Below are 11435 nucleotides of genomic sequence, written 5' to 3' on the forward strand. Positions count from 1 at the left end.
ACTGGTATCTGGGAGGAATCATTTAGGCTTGATTCTTTTGAGACATCTCCAAAGCTGCAAGACTCGAAACTTGCTAATTGACTTGGAACTCTACTGTCAGACAAAATCCTGTGTGTGTTAACAATATTTTGCTAGGAGTTTTGAGGCTTGGGGAGGAGGAAGACATATATATATATAGATAGATAGATAGATAGATAGATAGATAGATAGATAGATAGATATAGATAGATACTAAAAAGATAACTTAAATGCAATAAAAAAAAGAGTCAAAGCAAATTAGAGGGTGTAGAGCAGATATGTACAGATAATTATATACTTATGGGGTGCACATAAACACTAATTAAAATAAGAGCTGAAGTGGTGAGGAAGACTGAAGTAATCAGGTCTAACCACAGGCAGGTCTAGTAGAACAGTGTCTCCCAAAACACAGTGATTTAATATCTATATAAACACTTTTCTAAACTAACACAATTAGCATGAATGTAACTCAAATCTGCATAATTTACAAGTGAATCCTTCAGACCTAACATTAAGCTCCGTAAATACCATTATAAATCATTATGTCTAAAATACTTCCTAACAAAGAATTCTTTCAAGAGACCTTTAGGAAGGTGACCAGGTATTCAGCTAGGTCAGTTTTTTAAGTTTGATAAAGTTTTTTAAGCTTTGACAAATTTATAGTTCCTTAAATCAAAACCTAACCATAGGACTTCCCTGGTGGTCCAGTGGTTAAGACTCCGTCTGTCAATGCAGGGGGCAGGGGTTCGATCCCTGATCTGGGAGGATTCCACACGCCTCGGGGCAACTAAGTCCGAGCGCCTTAGAGCCCATGCTCTGGGCAACAGGAGAAGCCACCACGACGAGAAGCCTGTGCACTGCAACTAGAGAAAGTCCACACACACCCACAAAGACCCAGTGCAGCCAAAACTAAGTACAGTTAATTAAGCAACTAGAAAAACATAATCATAAATAGAAATTAAAGACAGACTACCATCAACCCAAAAGAAGCAGTCAGAATAAATGAACTGACTATGCATCTCCAGGGGCTATGCTCTCAAGGTGAGCACCTCTTACTATGAGATACCCTCTTCATAAGGCAGCACTGTCCAGAAGTGCTGAGCTGGGCAGAACTTCTCTGTTCTCGTCAGTTATCACAACATCTTTTGGCTATTGCTCTGCGTATTGATGTTGCATAAACATGCTTATGTAAGGAAAGGAGAGAGAAACTCATAACCAGTGCATCACTGGCTAGGAGTCAGTTCCCTTCAGAGCATGCATCTGTTGAATTGTGCTTTATATACAACACAACATCCTGTTTCAGTAAGTTTGCACAATAAGGTGCAAGCTCTTTGGAGAGTGGCATCAAAATACACAATGTGGTTGTCGTTCAGTCACTCATTCGTGGCCAACTCTTTTCAACCTCATGGACTGCAGCACTCCAGGCTTCCCTGTCCTTCACTGTCTCCTGGAGTTTGCTCAAACTCATGTGCATTGAGTCAGTAATGCCATCCAACCATCTCGTTGTCCTGTCCTCCTCTTCTCTTCCTGCCCTCAATCTTCATCAGGGTCTTTTCCAATGAGTCAGCTCTTCGCATCGGGTGGCCAAAGTATTGGAACTTGAGTTTCAGCATCAATCCTTCCAATGAATATTCAGGGTTGATTTCCTTTACGATTGACTGGTTTGATCTCCTTGCTGTCCAAGGGACCCTCAAGAGTTTTCTCCAGCACATTTCAAAAGCATCAATTCTTTGGCGCTCAGTCTTCTTTATGGTCCATAGCTTTGAATCTATGCATTTATTTCATCTTTAATTGGACGTCACTTCCTATTGCAGGGATCCTTTGTGTTCTACCTAGTCACTAATGGTGTATGCTTGTTTTCTTTACCTCTAAAACAAAGTTGTTTATGTTTGTAAGAAAGCTATGACTTATCTCTTTATTGTCCAGAGTAGCCCCCTTCTCTAGTTTCTTGCCCCCAAAATGCCCAGATACATCCTGGTTGCTATTAAGAACTTTGGCTCTGGGTTTGAATCTAGGCTCTACCTCTTATTAACTGTGCAACTTTGAAAGTTACTCAATGCAGTTTTGTCATCGGTAAAATGTGGTTAATGGTACCTGTCTCAAAGACTGTTAAGGGAAAGGAGATAATGCACATGCCTGTGTCACATAGTAGCTAATAAGTGGCATCTACTTTGACAATGGAATACCCAGTTGCATTTGATGATGTATAAGCTAGGTTGTGTGGTTCACTTAAGGGAATACTTTGAAGGTACTTTGTCACTAACATGAGCAAAGGCAGTCACCCAACCACAATGCTGCCTTCAGGAGGTTAAAGACCTTTTCTCTGTGGCTCAGACAGTAAAGCGTCTGCCTTCAATGTGGGAGACCTGGGTTCGATCCCTGGGTGGGGAGATCCTCTGGAGAAGGAAATGGCAACCCACTCCAGTACTCTTCTTGCCTGAAAAATTCCATGGACAGAGGAGCCTTGTAGGCTACAGTCTATGGGGTCACAAAGAGTCAGACACGACTGAGCAACTTCACTCTGCTGCTTGCTGGGATGATGTTACTGTGTAGCATCACACCGTCTTCTTTATTTATTGAGATATAATTGATTTACAATATTATATTAGTTCTGGGTGTACAACTTAGTGATTTGATATTTTTAGAGATTATACTCCATTTAAAGTTATTATAAAATATTTGATATGTTCCCTGTGTTGTACATTACATCCTTGTAACTTATTTCTTTTATACCCAATAGTTTGCACATCTTAATCTCCTACATTACCTCTTTCCTCCTCCCTCCTCTAATCCCTCTCTCTTCTCAAACAACTAGTTTGTTCTGTGTATCTGTGAGCCTGTTTCTATTTTGTTTTATTCATTTGTTTTATATTTAGATTCCACATATAAGTGTTTTTTCTCTGTCTGACTTATTTTCAAAGGTCTGGGTCCATCCATGCTCTTGCAAATTGTAAAATTTCATTCTTTTTATGGCTGAGTAATATTCCATTGTGTATATAGATACCACTTCTTCCATATCCTTTCATTTGCTGATGAACACTTAGCTTGTTTCCATATGTTGGCTATTGTAAATGCTTCTTCTTTGAACATGGGTGGGTGCATGTATCTTTTCTAATAGTATTTTCATTTTCTTCAGATAAATGCTCAGGAATGGAATTGCTGGATCATACGTAGTTATGTTTTTAGGGTTCTTTTTTTTTTTTTTTGGCTGTAAGTGAAGTGAAGTCGCTCAGTCGTGTCTGATTCTTTGCGAACCCGAGGACTGTAGCCCACCAGCCTCCTCCGCCCATGGGATTCTCCAGGCAAGAATACTGGAGTGGGTTGCGATTTCCTTCTCCAGGGGATCTTCCCAACCCAGGGATCGAACCCAGGTCTCCTGCATTGCAGACAGATGCTTTACCGTCTGAGCCATTGCAGCATGCAGATCTTTAGTTGTGGCACGTGAACTCTTACTTGTGGCATATGGGATCTAGTTCCGCCATCAGGGATCCAAACCAGATCCCCTGCATTGGGAGCATGGAGTCTTAGCCACTGGACACACCAGGGAAGTCCTGTAATTTTCTTATGTAGCCACCACTTCACGACCTCTCTCCCACTCACTGTTGAAAAACAATATTCTTTTCTTACACATTTTATGGCACACTTACTTATATTTATATTATTAATGTCTACATTTTCAACAACTGTATAAAGCCCTGTAACACTGGTGCATGCTGTATATTTTACCAAGGTAATTATCTGAAGAATAAGAATAAAGGGGTGACCTCTACCCGCTCCCCTCTGCCACCTTGGGTTTGATGCCATTACCACCACTGCTCCTTTGTTAAGCACACAGTTGTTGTGACCGGGAGAGACAGTGTGCTTCCGTGAACACAGGATTTGCAGGCGGCATCCTGGACTTCTTCACCTGTAGTGTTAATAGAGGAGGTGGCCCCAGACACGATGGGAAGGCAGCTGCTGTAGACCTGGGGGCTGTCTCCTGCTCCCTGGAGCTCTATGGTTACTGGGCTTGGCTTCAGACACAGGTAAGTCGCTTGTGTTCCTCAGCTGGGATGGCCTGGCTACAAGTGTAAGGCTCCATTGATGGTCTTGAGGGCTAAACAAGGTTTTTCTGATGAGTAGAGTGATCTCTTAGAACTGACGGGGACGCAGCTGAAGGGGAAAAAGAGTGGCCAGTGCCAAGTTTCAGGTGGGGCTGTTGTTTGTTTGTTCTGACTGTAGATGGTTATCTTTACACACTTGAGCAGAAGCTGCCTGGTTAGCTCCAAGGTCTTTGTAGGGCCCCGCTGCTTCCCTGGGTGTCTCACCACACCTGGCAAGCTCCTCACAACTGGTCGGGCCAGCAGCATAGCACCAGGTCTTGCAAGGCTGGCACTGGTGGATAGGAGGCTCCCAGTCAGCATTTGCATATGGCGCGTCTGTTGATCACTTCTCTTGCTGATCTGGTTAGAGCCGTTCTTAAAGATCAGTGTGCACTTGAATTAGCACACTCTCCCTTGTGCAGCTGTAGCTTTCTGTGCAGGTGGTAATCACGCGTACCGCATGCAGCCTTCCCCTGGGTAATATGGTAACCTGGATGCATAGTTCATGGCCATCTGTTTTCAATATAGCTCTGCGTGGCTCCGCATATCGCAGGCCGCGGGGTGTTCAGCAGGCCTGGCGGTCAGGTGGCTGAGCGCAGGGCCTCCTTCTTGCTCCAGAGCACCCTGGCAGGGGCAACTTGGAAGGGATGGGGGCGCTGATTACCCACCCTTCGTCCTTTCAGCCAGCTGGGTACGAGCCAAGGGTCTGGATCCGAACCGCGTGCATCCAAGGGCACAGAGAGAGACGTGGTGGCGCATTCAGGAAGGGCCCCCAGCCCGCCCCTGGCCTCATAGAGAGGCCCGTTCACCCTCTCACTCCTGAACCTGGGCCGAGATGCTCAACTGCTTGCCTTCCTCAAGCCCCCACCTAAAACATCCCAGGGAGCCACCTTTAACCCTCTGTGACCATTGTGACCTAGCGCCGTCACACCGCCCTTTGTCCTCGCCCCCCTGTAACCACCCCCCACCTCGCCCTCGGGGTAGGGACACTATCCACTGCCCACCCTCCACCCCAAACCGTACCATGGCGCCGATGCCCTGGGAGGAAGTATGGTGTGCCTGCGTCGACTCCGCCTCCTTAGGGCACTGCCCACTCCACTGTGGGCGGAACCAATGGAGGCCTTAATTATAAAAATTGCTGCTGCTAAGTCGCTTCAGTCGTGTCCAACTCCTTACGACCCCAGAGACGGCAGCGCATTAGGCTCCCCCATCCATGGGGTTCTCCAGGCAAGAATACTGGAGTGGGTTGCCATTTCCTTCTCCAATGCATGAAAGTGAAAAGTCAAAGTGAAGTCGCTCAGTCATGTCCGACTCTTCACGACCCCATGGACTGCAGCCCACCAGGCTCCTCTGTCCATGGGATTTTCCAGGCAAGAGTACTGGAGTTGGGTGCCATTACCTTCTCTGAATTATAAAAGTAGGTTTCACATATGGACCAAAACGACTTGGTTTTCCACTGGAAAAATATCAAAAAAGCAAGGATGTATTTGTGCAGAAATTACAGCCTCTCAGAGCTGGAAGGGAACTTAGAAATTATATATCAAACTCCCTCATCATACTCGGAATTGGAGAAACTTTTGCACATGGGTGTGCAGTGTCCGAGTGGCTTGTGAAGTCGCTCAGTCATGTCTGACTCTTTTGCGACCCCATAGACTGTAGCCTGCCAGGCTCCTCGGTCAATGGAATTTTTCAGGCAAGACTACTGCAGTGAGTTGCCATTTCCTTCTCCAGAGGATCTTCTCGACCCAAGGATCAAACACGGGTCTCCCGCATTGCAGGCAGACGCTTTACCATCTGAGCCACCAGGTAAGCTTACTCTTCAAGTGGCTTACCTTCTGGGTAAAACCATTTTTGGCAGTACTGCCTGCAGCAGTGTCTTTTAACTCACACTGTCTCGGCAGTTGGAAACTTCTCTTACGTGTTTAAATGGCTCTATTTCCCCCCTCCCCAGAGAAACACAAAGCAGCTTTGATTTGTCATATAAACAATTCCATGACATTCTTAAAGCAAGTTGCTTATGTAAACAGATATAAATGAAAGCTTCATAAATTCAGCTCTTGCTGACTGCATTTGAGTTATCTAGTTATATTTGGGGCCAGATAACTTGGCAACATCAAATTTAAGGGAAACAAAAATGGAGCTGTTTAGTTACTCAGAATACCCCTTCTGGTCAGAAAGGTTTGATCTGAATCTAAAAAAGCCTGCCTAAGGGACAGACCTTAATTTTTTTTAAACCTCTTTTGATGTACTAGGGGACGTTGATGCAGTATAGTAATATCTGGATTAAGAAATCTTCTAAGGCCAAAGGCACTTGTAGCAACATTATCTTGGTCATAAATGCGCCTGTGGGAATCTTTGGTTCTTTTCACACTGGATCAGAAGTATTGTCACCTGAGATGTGAGTCAGAGATTTTAGGTCTGAATTTTCACAGACAGAAACCAGTGTCAGAATCGGGTTAAATTCAGTTCAGTTCAATTCAGTCGCTCAGTCGTGTCCAACTCTTTGCGACCCCATGAACCGCAGCACGCCAGGCCTCCCTGTCTATCACCAACTCCCGGAGTCCACCCAAACCCATGTCCATTGAGTTGGTGATGCCATCCAACCATCTCATCCTCGGTCGTCCCCTTCTTTCTTTCCCAGCATCAATCTTTCCCTGCCCTCAATCTTTCCCAGCATCAGGGTCTTTTCAAATGAGTCAGCTCTTAGCATCAGGTGGCCAAAGTATTGGAGTTTCAGCTTCAACATCAGTCCTTCCAATGAACACCCAGGACTGATCTCCTTTAGAATGGACTGGTTGGATCTCCTTGCAGTCCAAGGGACTCTCAAGAGTCTTCTCCAACACCACAGTTCAAAAGCATCAATTCTTCTGCGCTCAGCTTTCTTTATAGTCCAACTCTCGCATCCATACATGACCACCAGAAAAACCATAGCCTTGATTAGACGGACCTTTATTGGCAAAGTAACGTCTCTGCTTTTGAATATGCTGTCTAGGTTGGTCATAACTTTCCTTCCAAGGAGTAAGCGTCTTTTAATTTCATGGCTGCAATCACCATCTGCAGTGATTTTGGAGCCCAGAAAAATAAAGTCTGCCACTGTTTCCCCATCTATTTCCCATGAAGTGATGGGACCAGATGCCATGATCTTCGTTTTCTGAATGTTGAGCTTTAAGCCAACTTTTTCACTCTCCTCTTTCACTTTCATCAAGAGGCTCTTTTGTTCTTTGCTTTCTGTCATAAGGGTGATATCATCTACATATCTGAGGTTATTGATATTTCTGTTGGCCGTCTTGATTCCAGCTTGTGCTTTCTCCAGCCCAGCGTTTCTCATGATGTACTCTGCATAGAAGTTAAATAAGTAGGGGGACGATATACAGCCTTGACGTACTCCTTTTCCTATTTGGAACCAGTCTGTTGGTCCATGTCCAATTCTAACTGTTGCTTCCTGACCTGCATACAGGTTTCTCAAGAGGTAGGTCAGGTGCTTTGGTATTCCGATCTCTTTCAGAATTTTCCACAGTTTATTGTGATCCACACAGTCAAAGGCTTTGGCATGGTCAATAAAGCAGAAATAGATGTTTTTATGGAACTCTCTTGCTTTTTCCATGATCCAGCAGATGTTGGCAATTTGATATCTGGTTCCTCTGCCTTTTTTCAAACCAGCTTGAACATCTGGAAGTTCACAGTTCACGTATTGCTGAAGTGTGGCTTGGAGAATTTTGAGCATTACTTTGCTAGCGTGTGAGATGAGTGCGATTGTGCAGTAGTTTGAGCATTCTTTGGCATTACCTTTCTTTGGGATTGGAATGAAAACTGACCTTTTCCAGTCCTGTGGCCACTGCTGAGTTTTCCAAATTTGCTGACATATTGAGTGAGGCACCTTCACAGCATCATCTTTTAGAATTTGAAATAGCTCAATTGGAATTCCATCACCTCCACTAGCTTTGTTGGTAGTGATGCTTCCAGGATGTCCGGCTCTAAGTGAATGTGAGTGATCACACCTTCGTAATTATCTGGGTCGTGAAGATCTTTTTTGTACAGTTCTTCTGTGTATTCTTGCCACCTCTTCTTAATATCTTCTGCTTCTGTTAGGTCCATACCATTTCTGTCCTTTATTGAGCCCATCTTTGCATGAAATGTTCCCTTGGTATTTCTAATTTTCTTGAAGAGATCTCTAGTCTTTCCCATTCTATTGTTTTCCTCTGTTTCTTTGCATTGATCACTGAGGAAGGCTTTCTTATCTTTTCTTGCTATTCTTTAAAACTCTGCATTCAAATGGGTATATCTTTCCTTTTCTCCTTTGCTTTTCACTTCCCTTCTTTTCACAGCTATTTGTAAGGCCTCCTCAGACAGCCATTTTGCTTTTTTGCATTTCTTTTTTCTTGGGGATGGTCTTGCTTCCTGTCTCCTGTACAGTGTCACGAACCTCCATCCATAGTTCATCAGGCACTATGTCTATCATATCTAGTCCCTTAAGTCTATTTTTCACTTCCACTGTATAATCATAAGAGATTTGATTTAGGTCATACCTGAATGGTGTAGTGGTTTTCCTCACTTTCTTCAATTTAAGTCTGAATTTGGCAATAAGGAGTTCATGATCTGAGCCACAGTCCACTCCCGGTCTTATTTTTGCTGACTGTATAGAGCTTCTCCATCTTTGGCTGCAAAGAATATAATCAATCTGATTTTGGTGTTGACCACCTGCTGATGTTCATGTGTAGAGTCTTTTCTTGTGTTGTTGGAAGAGGGTGTTTGCTATGACCAGTGCATTCTCTCAGCAGAACTCTGCTGGCATTTGCCGTTCTTCATTCTGTACTCCAAGGCCAAATTTGCCTGTTACTCCAGGTGTTTCTTGAGTTCCTACTTTTGCATTCCAGTCCCCTATAATGAAAAGGACATCTTTTGGGGGTGTTAGTTCTAAAAGGTCTTGTAGGTCTTCATAGAATTGTTCAACTTCAGCTTCTTCAGTGTTACTGGTTGGGGCAGTAGACTTGGATTACCGTGATATTGAATGGTTTGTCTTGGATACAAATAGAGATCATTCTGTCGTTTTTGAGATTGCATCCAAGTACTGCGTTTTGGACTCTTTTGTTGACTATGATGGCTACCCCATTTCTTCTAAGGGATTCCTGCCCACAGTAGTAAATACAATGGTCATCTGAGTTAAATTCACCCATTCCAGTCCATCTTAGTTCGCTGAATTCTAGAATGTTGATGTTCACTCTTGTCATCTCCTGTTTGACCACTGCCAATTTTCCTTGATTCATGGACCTAACATTCCAGGTTCCTATGCAATATTGCTCTTTACAGCATCAGACCTTGCTTCTATCACCAATGCCATCCACAACTGGGTGCTGTTTTTGCTTTGGCTCCATCCCTTCATTCTTTCTGGAGTTATTTCTCCACTGATCTCCAATAGCATATTGGGCACCTACTGACCTGGGGAGTTCATCTTTCACTGTCCTATCATTTTGCATTTTCATACTGTTCATGGGGTTCTCAAGGCAAGAATACTGAAGTGGTTTGCCATTTCCTTCTCCAGTGGACCACATTCTGTCAGACCTCTCCACCATGACCCGTCCATCTTGGGTGGCCCCACACAGCATGGCTTAGTTTCATTGAGTTAGACAAGGCTGTGGTCCATGTGATCAGATTGGCTCATTGTCTGTGATTGTGGTTTCAGTCTGTCTGCCCTCTGATGGCAGCTGCGATGGCACATGAGCACAGCGGAGAGGAGCTACCCCACATCCAAGGTCAGGGGCAGCGGCCAAGAGGAGCTACCCCACGTCCAAGGTGAGGAGCAGCGACTGCACTTTGCTGGAGCAGCCATGAAAAGATACCCCACGTCCAAGATAAGAGAAACCCAAGTAAGACGGCAGGTGTTGAGAGAGGGCATCAGAAGGCAGACAGGTTAAATCAGTGGCCAGAATCCTGGGAGTTCCTATGAGCTAGTCAGCTAGCAGTGGGAAGGATCATCACACTGACACTTGTATACCAAAACATACTCTATGTTTCACGTTTTGCTTAGAGCTATGATCAAGATATTTCTGATCACAAGGCATTTTATTCATAATTATCATGTGTTTTTGATTTGGTTTCATAATGGAGTCAATGGGATTAATTAAGGAGAGACATAAGAATATGGGAGCTATCCTACTGGGTGAGATTCCTGGACCATTCAGCCCAGGATCCTGTTACTAACAGAAAACTCAAAGGCTGGATCTTGGGAAAGCATCATTGTTTTTTGTTTTTTTTTGTTTGTTTGTTTGTTTGTTTTTACTAAATTAAATTTCTGTAGAGTCTCACTTGGGCTTCCCTGGTGGCTCAATGTAAAGAACCATTGACAACTCCTGCTTGCCAATGCAGGAGTCTCAGGTTCGATCTCTGAGGTGGGAAGATCCCCTGGGGGAGGAAATGGCAACCTACTTCAGTATTCTTTCTCTGGAAATTCCATGGACCTGGCAAGCTACAGTTCATGGTGTCACAAAAGAGTCAGACATGAATTAGGAACTAAAGAGCAAGAGTCTGACCTCCTTTTGTAGTATTTTAATGTACCCATTCTTTAGCTTGTTTACAACTCTTTAATATATTTTGTTTATTTTTGTGATAACTAGTGTTCCATACTAGTTGAAAGAGTTCTTTATCTTGTTTATTTCATCAAGTTTGAAAGAGCATCCATTCTCATTTAAGTCTGAACGACTGTCTCCTCACCTAGATATGTTACATTGGTAGAGAAATAAAAGAGAGATTCTTCTCTCTATTGCATTTACCTAAACTAACCTGACCTGCAGCATGTGCTAGACATTGAAAAAAGATCACCTATAATGCATATCAACCTGTGTTTCATGCCTTTCTTCTCCTGTTTTTTCTCGTAACTTTCTTAACAACTAATCTGGTTGCTCATTCTACCATTGTGTCCTCGTCTTGACTCTGATCTGTATGTGTTCACCTCCTGGTTAGGAAGTCTTCCATCATCTGGGGTCATCATCTCTCCTTTCATGACACTGACCTTGTAGATGGCTTGGGACACAGATCACTGCCCTAACCCAGTCAGAGGTGTCTTCCTACCTCACATGCTTCCATCTCCTTCACCAGCTCCAATACCCTCCCCATATAGCTAACATACTCCAGTCTTTCAGATGAAATTCTGCAAACATTCACCTTGTCCAAGTCACTCATTATTTTATGAATTACAACCTCAAATCCTTATGATTTATCTAATAACTCAGATTCTTAAAAAGTCACATATGAGCTGAAAATGAGTCAAGCAAAAATGCACCGCATGGCTTTATCCTCTAAACCAGGTGACAGCCCAGTCAAGCTGTATAACCTCAGAAA

General features: G+C 43.7%; 1 long non-coding RNA gene across 1 annotated transcript in view; it reads left to right on the forward strand.

Annotated features, from left to right (window-relative positions):
- Positions 1 to 11435, forward strand: part of LOC138431014 (uncharacterized) — a 126391-nt gene extending 114956 nt beyond the window's left edge. Inside the window, exon 5 of the long non-coding RNA XR_011253496.1 lies at positions 9781 to 11435. This is a non-coding gene — a long non-coding RNA (uncharacterized lncRNA). The remainder of the gene's footprint in view (positions 1 to 9780) is intronic.

This window comes from Ovis canadensis, chromosome 26, assembly GCF_042477335.2.
Source record: "Ovis canadensis isolate MfBH-ARS-UI-01 breed Bighorn chromosome 26, ARS-UI_OviCan_v2, whole genome shotgun sequence".
Classification (NCBI taxonomy): domain Eukaryota; kingdom Metazoa; phylum Chordata; class Mammalia; order Artiodactyla; family Bovidae; genus Ovis; species Ovis canadensis.